A 12808-nucleotide genomic window follows, 5' to 3' on the forward strand; every position below is an offset into this window, starting at 1 on the left:
CCACAAATTAATAAATACCTCCTCCTAGCAAACGCAAAATAACATCTAACAGAAGCAGTTCCAAATTTGTACCTACCTTGAAACCTAAATCCTATCCTGAAACAGTTAACAACATTAACCCCAATAAAAATTTCATAAAATACTTTTGCATAATGTGGGAGCTCAAAAACATCTTCAGAGGCACTAAATTATCCTACTTAACATTTTTTATTGTAACAACTTTCTACTTTCAGGGCTGATGCCCAGTCGGGATAGTGGTTAGTGATGCTGTCTACCATATCGAAAGACCCAGGTTCAAATCCCTGAGAAGGCTTGGATGTTTGTAACTGTATAGTGTATGTGCAGCATGGTGGCACTCTAAATGTGTACAGAGCCACAAGTAACTCAAGAGGTTGGTGTCAGGATGAGGAATGGCCGATCCTCGCCCTCCCCCCGGGATACTCTTAATCAAAATTGGGGAAGAAAATGAGCAAAGTCGTACTGTCACCTGTATGGTGCTCAAGGTTCTTGCCAATGACAAGTGCAATCTTGTATTCCTTTGTAGATAAATTTCATGGGCTTGTTCTGTTGTTACTGTCAGACAAGTGAGGTAAGTCACAACACGCTTTCAGCTCTGAAATCCCGAAATAGAAAATGTACTTTGATTCCTAAACTTTGAAAAACTGATTACATTTCATAATAATATTTAAATCTATGTGTTAGTTTGATTTTACCCCTCACACTTCAGTAGCCCAGAGATAAAAACTGGATTTATTGCCATGTTTTCCTGAAACCAAGCAGTAAAGGACATGGTTAGTGTTTGGAAGCATGACCACTAAGATTTCCTGCAGGTTTTAAACTTCTTAGTACTCTCCATTATATTTTTATCAGTAATAATAAAAATTGCATTTATTTCTGGAAATATATAGCGCATAAATTTTAAATTAAAGTCTAAAATAGAAATTACATTGGAAATATGAAAATAATGATAACATTTTATAAAATATTTCAGTATCAAAATGAATAATTATGAAATGAAAAAAAGTTTCTGTAAACTCAAAACGTCTTATGTGAAGCGTACTGCAAAACAGAAACATGAAAACAGCAGAAAATAATTCTCAAATTTAAGATTTTTGCAATGTAATTTACTAGCATTTAAAACTCACTGACTGACAAGGCCATATATGTATAAATATAGAGTCTAAAATATTTTTTCTGCGTCTGTAAGAACATGTATATACATGCATCTTGGAATACACTCCTCAAAAAAGAAATTGCAACACGGAGAAAGTATGCTCGTAGCATCATGCAAATTGCTCAATCGAGAGTTGCGAGATGGATATACAAATGAATAAAAAAACAGACACATAGAATCATTATAAATCAATTTATTCAGTATGTAATATGCCCACCTAGGATAGCGATACAGGCTGCAGTGCGGTAAGGCATGCTGTCAATGACTTTATTGATGGTTGCCTGAGGTAGCCTTTGCCAAGCCACATCCACTGCTGTAAGCATATCATCCAGGGTTTGCAGCCTTGGTCCTCGGTTAATATCGTGCTCAATGACATTGCAGAGATATTCGATGGGATTCAGATCTGGAGAGGCTGCCGGCCAGGTTTGGATGTCAAATCCGGTCAGACTGTTATGAGTATGCCGTGTAACATGCAGCTTGTCATTGTCTTGCTGGAATACCGTTTTGGGTGCACACTGCAACCATGCAGAACAACAGGCTCCACAACTCTCATGACACAGTGGTCCGCTGTCAAACTGCCGTTAATGTGTACCAGTGGCATTTTGTGATCAAACACTATGCCTTCTGTGATGCTCGGCAAAATTGGCTGTTTCATAGTGTTCTCCAGGTTGCCACCATATTCGTTGATGGCTGTCATTCCTCCACAGACAAAAACTAGATTCATCTGTGAACAAAATCTGATGCCATTCGATGGTTCATGCACTATGATGCTGACACCACACCATGCATCTAGTCTTGTGCTCAGCAGTTAATGGTCTCTGTGGCTTGTACCCATGAATGTAAGTGTACTTCATGCAGTCTGTACCGTATAATTTGGGTGGACGCAGATCCACCTGCTCTTGGAGGCAACCAGCTTCTGATGTCACATGATTTAGAGAAAGGGTCTCCATTATTTGAACGCCGAATGTGCCTGTCTTTGCTCTCTGATGTGCACCTGTGCACGCTACTTCCTCTTCGACGTTCACGTGCACTGACCTGAATCCATCGTTTGAGACAGCATTGGATGGTACATATGTTGTGCCTAACACAAGTGGTTATTGTGCGCAGTGACAAACCAAGTTCATGGAGTTCGATAATACGGTCACGTTCCTCGGTTGTTAACTGATGGTATTGAACTCGCCGACATCTCAGTGGAATTTTCCACTTTTCTTCTAAAGTCTCCAATGCTTCATAAACCCTCAGATGCTGTTTACGAGAAGGGAAAGTGGCTGATCTTTTAACGCCTGCATATGCATACCACATGATCCAATGTGTGCACAACTTTTATCATTTGCATTGTTAAAAATCGAGATTAGTCGTGGGTTAAAGAAATGACATAGTCCAGGTCGAACAAATAAAAATATATTGGGAATATCAGGTTACATGGGAACAAGCAACCACAGCTATGCACACCAGACAGGGATAGAATGACAACAAAACTTGTTGCCAATTCTCATAAAGTAAATATTGGGACTGGCACATTTACATATATTTTTAACACGCCCCCTTGCCAGTCACACTATTTGCAAGATACTTACATACTTCCACAAAAATTTATCACGCTGTGGTTGTACACATTTACAGAAAAACAATGTAGCTGCTATTACATGCTTAAACACTATTGACTTCTACTTATGAATTACATCATTAAATGAACACATATTAAGTTATACTAGGAAACACAATGTTTACATAAAAGCAATTAAGAAAAATTTGTATCTAGGCTTCTTTCTGAAATTTTAAGTCAAGTCTCTACGCAGACACTATCAGTCGTAAACTTCAAAGGAGATCATTTTTACGTACAAGTCCCGGCATAGTTCATGTCACGTAAAAGTTTTTTTGAGGTCTGCTTAGTTAGGAGATCAGCGAGATTGTCGCTGGATCGCACATGATCAAATATAATCACATTTTCCTTCACTAGGTCTCTCAGAAAATGAAATTTAATATCAATGTGCTTACTTCTTTCAGAAGTAACATGGTTCTTTGCTAAGAAGATTGCTCCCTGGTTGTCGACTAGCACTTTTTGAGGTGAAGCAGCTAATTCACTACAGATTTCCTTGATCAAATTTTTAATCCATAGGATTTCCTTGGCAGTGTGACACATTGCCACATACTCTGCTTCTGTCGTCGATAAAGCTGTTGTGGATTGCTTCTTGCTCGACCATGAGATTGGAGCACCTGCGAGTAGCATTATATAACCACTATAAGATTTACGGTCAGTTCTGTCACCTCCCCAGTCAGCGTCTGAGTAGACTTGAAGTGGCTCACCTGTCTTCTGGAATCTCAACTTTCTGTGTCGTGTTCCCTTTAGGTATCTTAGAATGTGCTTCACACCTCTCCAATGTTCTTCCGTGTGTTTTTCATTGAACTGGCTCATATAAGTGGAAGAATAAGCCATGTCTGGGCGAGTACCACAAGTCAAATATAGAAGACTTCCTATAGCTTGTCTATAAGGGATTCCCTTGCTGTTTTCTTTGATTTCTTCCCACTGCTGTTCATCTACATTTTTATATTTTATGCTGGGGTCCAGTGGTGTGGATGCACATTTTGCTTTAGTCATTTTAAATGTTTCTAAGATTTCTGATGCATAAACGATTTGATCTAGTGTGTATGACCCATTATCTTCTTTGCATATTCGCATGGATAAGATCTGGCTTGCAGGACCTAGGTCCTTGACACTGAACCTTTTCTTAATGCCTTCCTTGAATTCATTTATCTCTGGCATGTTTCCAACTATCAAGAGGTCATCAACATAAACTCCAATTATGATGTTCTTCTCATGACAAAAGTAAATACAAGGTTCTGCATTTGACCTTTTCAATCCATACTGGATCAGGAAGTCATTCAAGCAAGTATTCCATGCACGTCCTGATTGTCGAAGACCATAGATGCTTTTCTTCAGGTGGCAGACAAGGTGTTCTTTCCCTTTCTCAATGCAGCCTTCTGGCTGTGCCATATATATGTCCTCTTCTAGGATTCCATTAAGGTATGCAGCTGTTACATCCATTTGGTGAACTTCTAGGTTTTTCTCTGCAGCTACGGCAAGCAATAATCTTACAGATTTGAGTTTGATGACTGGTGAAAAGGTGTCTTGAATGTCCACTCCAGGCATTTGCAGATAGCCTTTTGCTACCAATCTGGCTTTGAACTTTGCTCGGTTCCCAATCTCGTCTTTTTTCTTACGAAACAACCATCTGGATGGTATTACCTTAGCTCCTGGTGGTTTTGTAGTTAGTTCCCAGGTTTGAGCTTGAGTGAGGTTCTGAATTTCTTCCTCCATGGCTTTTAACCACATGTCAGCAGCGGGTGATTTCAGGACATCTTTTAGGGTTACTGGGTCCTTTTCTTCAGATTGTTGTACCTCTTGGGCATCGTACAGATAGAAGTCTTCGAAACGTTTAGGAATTTTGGTTTTTCTTTTTTCACCTCTCTCACTTCCACGGGTAGGGTTTCTGGCTGCTACTTCGATTTCAGGGTCTAGGTTATTAGCAACGTCTTGTATTTGAGCAACTGATTGGCCTTCATCTTTGTAATCTGAAGTATTTTCAAGCTGTATGTCTGGACATCTTTCGGAATTTCGGTAAATTGGATCTGTATTGGGACATTCGGTTTCATCCAAGTTATTTACATCAGGAGTTATATAATCTAGAGATGAGTCACGAGCTTCTGTTTCAGGTAGGTCCAAAGGATATTCTGATTCAAAGTCTTGAATTTTAAGGGTAGCTTCTTCTGCAGGATTGTCACACTTGCTCAGTTTTAAAGGGAAAACATTTTCTTCAAAAATGACATCTCTGCTGACGAAAAAATGTTTCTTCTTCAGATCATACAATTTGTAGCCTTTAACTCCTTTAGGATATCCCACAAAAACACATTCTGTAGCTTTAGAATCAAGCTTGCTTCCTCTTGAGTGTGAGCGAACATGGCTCCAGGCTCTGCATCCAAAAACTCTGAGGTGGTCTGTTTTGCTTCCATACCCTGACCATCGTTCCTCCGGAATATCGCCATCAATTGCCATAGATGGCCGCTTGTTGTGGAGATAGGCCGCAGTGGCCATTGCTTCAGCCCAAAACCTGTGATCTGCTCCGGACTCAATAAGCAAGCATCTCGTTGTGTTTATCAATGTTTGGTTCAGTCTTTCAGCCAGACCATTTTGTTGAGGCGTGTCAGGTACAGTTAGTTGTCTTTGGATCCCATGTGCAGCAAGGTACTTGTCAAACTTTCCACTTATATATTCCCCACCATTGTCACTTCTCAAGAATTTGATTTTTCTGTTTTGGAGATTTTCTACCATACAACGGTACTCCTCAAATTTTTCTAGTACGTCACTTTTGGTTTTCATAGGGAATGCCGTGGTATAGTGAGAAAATTCATCCGTGAAAGTCACAAAGTAATTTGAGCCTCCAAAGGAAGGGGGAGAAATTTTGCCAACAACATCTGAATGTATAACTTCTAGGATGTGTTTAGCTTTTGTACTAGCGGCTTTTGGAAATTTCTTCCTTTTCATTTTTCCTTGAATACAAACCTGGCAAGGTTCATTTGCTAATACTGTTGATTTCAGGTTTCTGTCGATGGGGACAATATTGTTTGTTGTACAAGAATGTGGATGACCAAGTCTACGATGCAGCAAGTCGGCACTTTCAGTTTTCGTAGCGTAGGCAGTTGCCATCTTTTCTTCGATTATGTATAGTCTTCCTTTTTTCTCACCAGATAAAAGAGTATCTCCATTCTTATCATTACTTTGGCTTTTCCTTCAGCAAATTCTACTTTTAAGCCTCTTTCTTCAATTCTACCAATGGATAATAGATTTCCTCCTAGTTCTGGAACATATAGGACATTTTCAATAGTGATGTTTTTTTCTCCGTCTTCTTCTCCAACAGAAAATGAAATATTTCCAATTCCAGTGACCTTTATTCTTTCTGAATTAGCAACTTCAACTTCAGATGTGTACTTCTTAAGGACTGAGAATTTTCTTTTATCAGAGGTCATGTGTTCTGTAGCTCCGCTGTCTAAAATCCACAGATTACTTTTTCTTGATTTTTCTTCATTTGCCAGAAGTGCAATGTTTGTCTTGAGGTCAACTGCAGTTTTGGCGCTGTTTTGTTTCTGATATTTGGCCTCTTCACAATTTTTAGATATGTGCCCCCACTGGCCACAGCTGAAGCATTTAGTATTTCTTCCTCTGTTAGTTTCTTCTTCATTTGGCCTTTTAGCTGCATACTTCTTCATGGGTTTTCCAAATGCAGGCTTCTTCTGGTTAGTGGCAAAACTTTTAGTGTGAAGAGCTTGTTCTTCATGATACACTTTGGCTGAACTCTCATTTCTGACTATACGTTTCTCTTCTACGAGTAGCCTTGGTTTCACAATTGTAGTTCTCAGATTTGCTTCATCTTTTTCCAAACTTAGGATAAGCGATTCATAACTTCTAGGCAGTCCCAACAGCATCACTAGGGCCACTTCTCTATCTGTGAATGCATATCCACCATTAGCTAATTTTCTATGTAAGTCCATTAATCTTGCTAGATAGGATTGGACAGACTCATTTGGCTTCATATTTATGTTAAAAAATTCTCTCATAAGCTGCAGTACGTGAAGCAAACCGAATTTTGTATGCATTTCTTTTAAACAGTTCCAGGCGTCTCTGGCTCTAATACAATCTCCGCTATCATCTAGAAATGTATCTTCAACTATGAGGAATAATAGGGTAAGAGCTTCGTCATTCTTTTTCATCTCCGCTTCATTCATTTCAATTCCATATCCGGGTTCCACTGCTTCCCAACATCTCTTCTGCACCAGCACGGCACGCGAACGTATACACCATGTGTCATAATTATCGCCGTTTAGTTTCGGCATTTTATAATCTTCAGATGTCATTTTTTAAGTAAATATATCGAGCTAAATTAACCAAAACAATTTTTATTTACTTCGTTAAAGGATGGTTATCCAGCTCACTTCAGATTCACAACGTGGTTAGGCTTCGGCGATCGGCGCGGTTAGGCTTCGGTGCGATCTTCAATCCTGGATCATAATGGCATTTCCTTTTGAGCTTTTCGTGCTGATAACGTGTTAAAAATCGAGATTAGTCGTGGGTTAAAGAAATGACATAGTCCAGGTCGAACAAATAAAAATATATTGGGAATATCAGGTTACATGGGAACAAGCAACCACAGCTATGCACACCAGACAGGGATAGAATGACAACAAAACTGTTGTTGCCAATTCTCATAAAGTAAATATTGGGACTGGCACATTTACATATATTTTTAACATGCATAACCACCTCACAACTCTCGCTCCTGTAATTTGCATGATGCTACATGCATTCTTGGTATTGCTGTTTCACTTTTGAGGAGTGTATGTCCAAAAAGCTAAAGGTGCATAAATCCAGGTATAAAGTACCTGGGGCATTTTGGCATTAAAATCAGGAAAATACCTTTTTATCTTGGCAGTTTTCAGAAATTTGGGCTTTCTTTGTGAAACTCCATGCCAGTCAGAGGTTTAAGGTAGGACTGATTCTTCACCAATAAATTTCACTTGCACCCTGGGCATTAGCTTCACTGTATACTGGTTTGGATTCAAAAGTCACCCAAAGTGAATGGACTGGCTTATATTGTGTCCACAACAACTTACCTTCTTCTCCTATTTATATTATTTGCTGTGTGTCTGTTCAATATGAAAAGAATAAGATTGAGAACTTTAAAAAAGTTTGTCAGTCTCAAAATGATGCCCCAGGGGGTGTTGATTGTACTGAGAGAGATCTGTACTTTGACAGTCATAGCGCCGTAGGTATAAAATACCCAAGCCTACTTACTATCCAAAAGGGCAGTGTATGCTCTCCCAGAGGGTAGTAGCATTAGCCGTCCAAGTGAGTAGCAGGACAACCAGTCTTCTGTTACTCATTTCATAGGCTAAATATCCTGCATTGGTAGAGAAATTCTAATTACTCTAGTGGTTCGGTTTGAAAGGTGTTACAAATTTTGATCTGTCGTCCCTGGGAAAGGGGTGCCCATAATAGAGAGTGCCAAACCACAAGTTAGCATCCTCAGTTGCATTTATTTGCCAAAGTGGCTTATCATATTTTATTTAATCCCAGACTGGAAAATCTTTTGAGCTAATATAAGAAAGGAATAAAATTTATGTAAAAATTTTTTTATATTTAGTAATATAGTGCATGCTATTCAAAGAATGTTTAAGAAAAATATGAAATAATATATTAAGCATAAAGTATTATAATAAAACACATGTCTGATGGTTGTACAAGCTCATAAATGGTAATATCTAATTTCTGTTCTTGCAAGAGAAATATACTACTATTCTATAAACAAACACCATTTATTTTCTTTTCCTCATTTAAGAATAATTTAACTTTTTAAAATTCATACTTATTGTGAACCTAGTAGCAGCCAAGTGCTAAGATCACTAAACACTAATTTCAGCTGGGGCTATATCCTGGCGAATGTGCTAGCTGCATGGGAATTTTCACTGTGTTTCCTGTGCATATTGTGAATATGAAACAGTTCCCTTTACAAATTTTCCACAAAAGCATCCTTCTCCACTAAGGTAAATAGTCTTTGTGTTCTTTAGCTTAATCACTTGGCCTAGTGAATCATTATGGAACATGTAATTTTTGGATCCTAGTGACACAAGTTATTAATTATGTAAGTATCCCCAGCTATTAGAATGTTTTGCTGCATAATAATTTTCTTTGAACTATCCCCAGAATGCACTAGAAGAAAACGAGAAAAGAATAGCTGCACATGGTTACTGAAAGTAGAGAGGTGTTTTTTTATTAACAAAAAAAAAAAAAAAAAAAAAAAAAAAAAAAAAACTTTGATAGTCGTCAACGGGCTTAAGTAACATTACAAATTTACAGCTGAGAGATATTGCATGTATTTGGGAAAAAAGAATTACTTAATTTTGCACCTATTGAAGGATCTCGGCAGTTTTTGATGAATCTTCAACTGCTTAATTAGTAAGCTCGCTGAATCTCAGCGGTATTTTAGAACGCGGTTAGGTTAGTTTAAGATCTCAGAGCCTCGTGGATAGTGTTCACGCTATTTTATTCATCCAGTCATTATTGTTCAGTTTTACGTTCTGTTTCAGTTAAACCGCCGGCTCGGCGTAGTCTGTGAGCGTCAAGTGGACGCAGCTATTATTTTAATAGTTGAATAAAAAGGGCTTTAAACCCTTCTTACGTGTCTGTGTAAATTTACGCTTAGTAGCAGTCACTACCACAGTTGCTGACAAATTGGGGCCACACGATACTACAAAGCATTAGTTAAGTTTTATTTCTTGGTATTCTTGAGTTCAAGCCAAAGTGGAGGCTTTTATGTACGTCCTGAGAAAGGGTCATCTGTGAACTTTATTTTCAGCAATAAAGAGTAATTAATCCTTCTTGAGTTTCTGTTCTTTGAGCTAAAGCGATTAATCGCTTATCAGTTCTCAAGGTTCCACACGCTTAGCTGTAAATTCTAGATTAGAACATTACAATGGTATGACATACCAGCGTGTTAAGTTTGCCAACGACATTTTGAGACACCCTGTATATCTGAAAAAATTCCAATTCAAACATTTGATTTTTAAGAGAGCTCAAAATTCTACATCACGAGAAGCAGCATGAGACAATGCAACAGCGTATGTAAAGCAAACAAAACAGAGTTTTAGGTTTCTAAGTGTGCGATGGCGATATAATAAAAACAACAGATCATTGAAATTATGTGAAATAGCTGGTATTGTCTCATATGCGATCAGAAAGGGGAGAATGATGCTAATCAACGAAGGGGAAAATGAATATGTGTACCAGAGGTTAAAAGAGAAGATATTTTTTTTTAAAGAAAGTTGTTTTTAAGCCTCTGAATATCACTATATCTGGAAAGAAATGAAAAATTTTTTACCTGATATTTTTCGTCTTAATTTCGCAGTCCGTGCATTCAAACTCTTCAAAGAAATTGTGCGTATTTGGTTTGAATAAAGATTTCTCTGATGAAATTAACCTAATGCTTCCACAGCATTGCAGTCGTTCGTATAATATGGCTGCACGAGATTGCTTTCGCAAAATCTTATTTTTCCTTACGTTAAATACGCAGCCAAACAGCAGTCGAGTGTATATGCGCTTTGTTTGAATCCTGTTGTTTTTAATACAGTATTGGAGCTCAATTTGATGAACACAAAACTGAGTGGATTGCTTGGGTTTATGTGATTACGACAAAGCCTCGAGGGCCATCTGCTAAAGGGAAGGGATGCTTTTGTGGAAGACGTTGCAATGGAAATTGGCTCGTAGACACGTTACACATGGGGAAAACCCCGAATACGCCCATGCAGCTGGTTCCTTCGCGGGATTTGAACCTCGATTCGAACTACCAATGTTCAGAGACTTTACCACTCGGCCACTGGTGGATGCGAAAGCTAGTAAAATTTATCTGTGAAGTTAATAATTATATTAAAAGCAATATACATCAAACTATTTTTGTACTTTATACCAACATCGATATTTGATTTCTCTGGAAGTGATTATCATAGAGAAGACTCTATCCACGGTTTGCCATCCTAGACTATTTAGTGGCAAACGCAGGGCAGGGGCCGGGAATTCGAAGTGGTCTGCAAAATTTAGGGGCGACGAAACTTTTAGAACTTAGAGAAAAAGAGATGAAGGAATTTAGAAAAGCCTAGCTCCGGTCCTGACATAGGCTGATTATTGCAGGAGGGGGAATGTGGCTACGAATCCCGTGCTCGAACGCTGTTTGCCTAAGGGTAGGGGAGGCCTTTGTTGAGGACGTTTTGTTGAGGACTGGCTCGTATACGCCTTACACATTGGGAAAACCCACGAAAGCGCCCATGCAATCAGCTGTTCGCGGTATTGGAACCTCGGACTGAACTACCAGTGTTCAGCGAACCTACCACTCGGCCGCTGGCGCGTGAATCCCGCGTAAGACGTGTCCTGTATTGTGTGCACCTTTGCTACTTCCTAGCGTGCTTAATATCGAGCTGTCTGTGCTGTTCACCGTAGGCATCATTCTCTTAGATGAGACGACTAACTGAATCACAGATGGATTTGACTGTTGAATAGTCCTTTTGCATTATGTTATATAATAGTGAAGGAAAAGATTTAAGCAAAATTACGAATAGTATACAAATATATGTAGCCCAAAATAAAGATTTAAAGTTCTTTTTAGTCTGAATTCTTTTTCACAGACAAGAGGTAAATAATGTTTGAAACGCAGGAGATATTTCTTGTGTGAAGCGAAGAAAACTTATAAGTTTTGTTTTAGCAACTGTAGAAATGCGTATTTGTAGATTCATTCGATGAAGTCTCAGAAAAAGAAGTGAAATTCATTAATTCGTTTTTGGAAACATTTTTCATTTCATGAAATAAATCAATCATTTATGGAAGAAAATTAATACTCAATACCTTCTATGAATCAACATCGCTTTTTGTTATAAGAATATGTAATAAAACAATAATGGCGAGGCTGAGTTATCTGAGTGTTTATGAATTTAACAGTAAATACACAGTAATATTTAGAATAAAAAAGTTGGGATTCTAAACCTGTAACAAAATAACTATAAGGAGAATGATAAGTGTAATGAGTTTGTCCTGATTTCTGAATACTCGGCTCTCTTTTAGTTAACAACATTTTCAGTTCTCTGCGATTAATTAGTTATCTGCAGCCAGTTTCATATCTGGTTTTCAGAATTGTTACTGCATTAAACCGCTTTGCAGTTAATAAGGCAAAAATACTTCGGGAAATTTCTATACAATATTCATTAATAGAGTCATAGTTACTTCTGCCATTTACCCAGGCTCAGATGAATTTCTTTACTTTGAAACAGAATATTCCGTTAACTAAAATAAAGTCCAGGAACTGCTTTTGTAGCCTAAGGTTTTGGTATTTAAATGTAAAGATAAATTTCAACTAGTCATATGCTCTTAAGTTTGGAGATGGCTTGAAAATTCCGTAGAAAAATGGATTCTAAAGTCCAGGCTAAATTCATTCTTAAAGTATCTGGAAATTATTATTTCTTAACGTCCAATTCCAAAGCTTCCAAATAGTGGCAATATTAGAGATTCATCTTTGTCATTTTTTTATACAGTTTTTAAATTTATAAATTATCTTATCTCAAGTTTGCTATAAAACTTTTCCAGAAACACAGAAATTAAATTTTTCGTTTTTATTAGATTCAGGTCAACACCTTGGAGCTGATAACTTGATTTATAAAACTTATTAAACAAATCTATCGAATAAACTACATATGTTTTCGGTTTTATCAAGTCTGCTGTTAAAGCAAAATCTTTTTCTTCCAAAAAGTCTGAAACTTAATTGTAAAATGTGAGAAAACGAATAAAGCAGATTTTCTGAAAGAACAAACTCACTTTTAAAAACTCACTTATAAATTATCTTATCTCAAGTTTGCTATAAAACTTTTCCAGAAACACAGAAATTAAATTTTTCGTTTTTATTAGATTCAGGTCAACACCTTGGAGCTGATAACTGATTTATAAAACTTTTTAAACAAATCTATCGAATAAACTACATATGTTTTAGGTTTTATCAAGTCTGCTGTTAAAGCAGAATCTTTTTCTTCCAAAAAGTCTGAAAC

General features: G+C 37.6%; 1 long non-coding RNA gene across 6 annotated transcripts in view; it reads left to right on the forward strand.

The window, feature by feature from the left end:
• LOC146992797 (uncharacterized) overlaps positions 1 to 12808 on the forward strand; it is a 170910-nt gene that overhangs the window by 152963 nt on the left and 5139 nt on the right. The window contains exon 10 of one of the 6 annotated variants that reach the window (XR_015039086.1): positions 234 to 589. The exons of the other annotated variants lie outside the window; for them this stretch is intronic. This is a non-coding gene — a long non-coding RNA (uncharacterized LOC146992797). The remainder of the gene's footprint in view (positions 1 to 233; positions 590 to 12808) is intronic. 6 annotated transcript variants of the gene reach the window in all.

The sequence above is a fragment of the Stegodyphus dumicola genome, chromosome X2 (genome assembly GCF_044657685.1).
Source record: "Stegodyphus dumicola isolate Sdum_Otavi_A_Nest chromosome X2, ASM4465768v1".
Taxonomy (NCBI): domain Eukaryota; kingdom Metazoa; phylum Arthropoda; class Arachnida; order Araneae; family Eresidae; genus Stegodyphus; species Stegodyphus dumicola.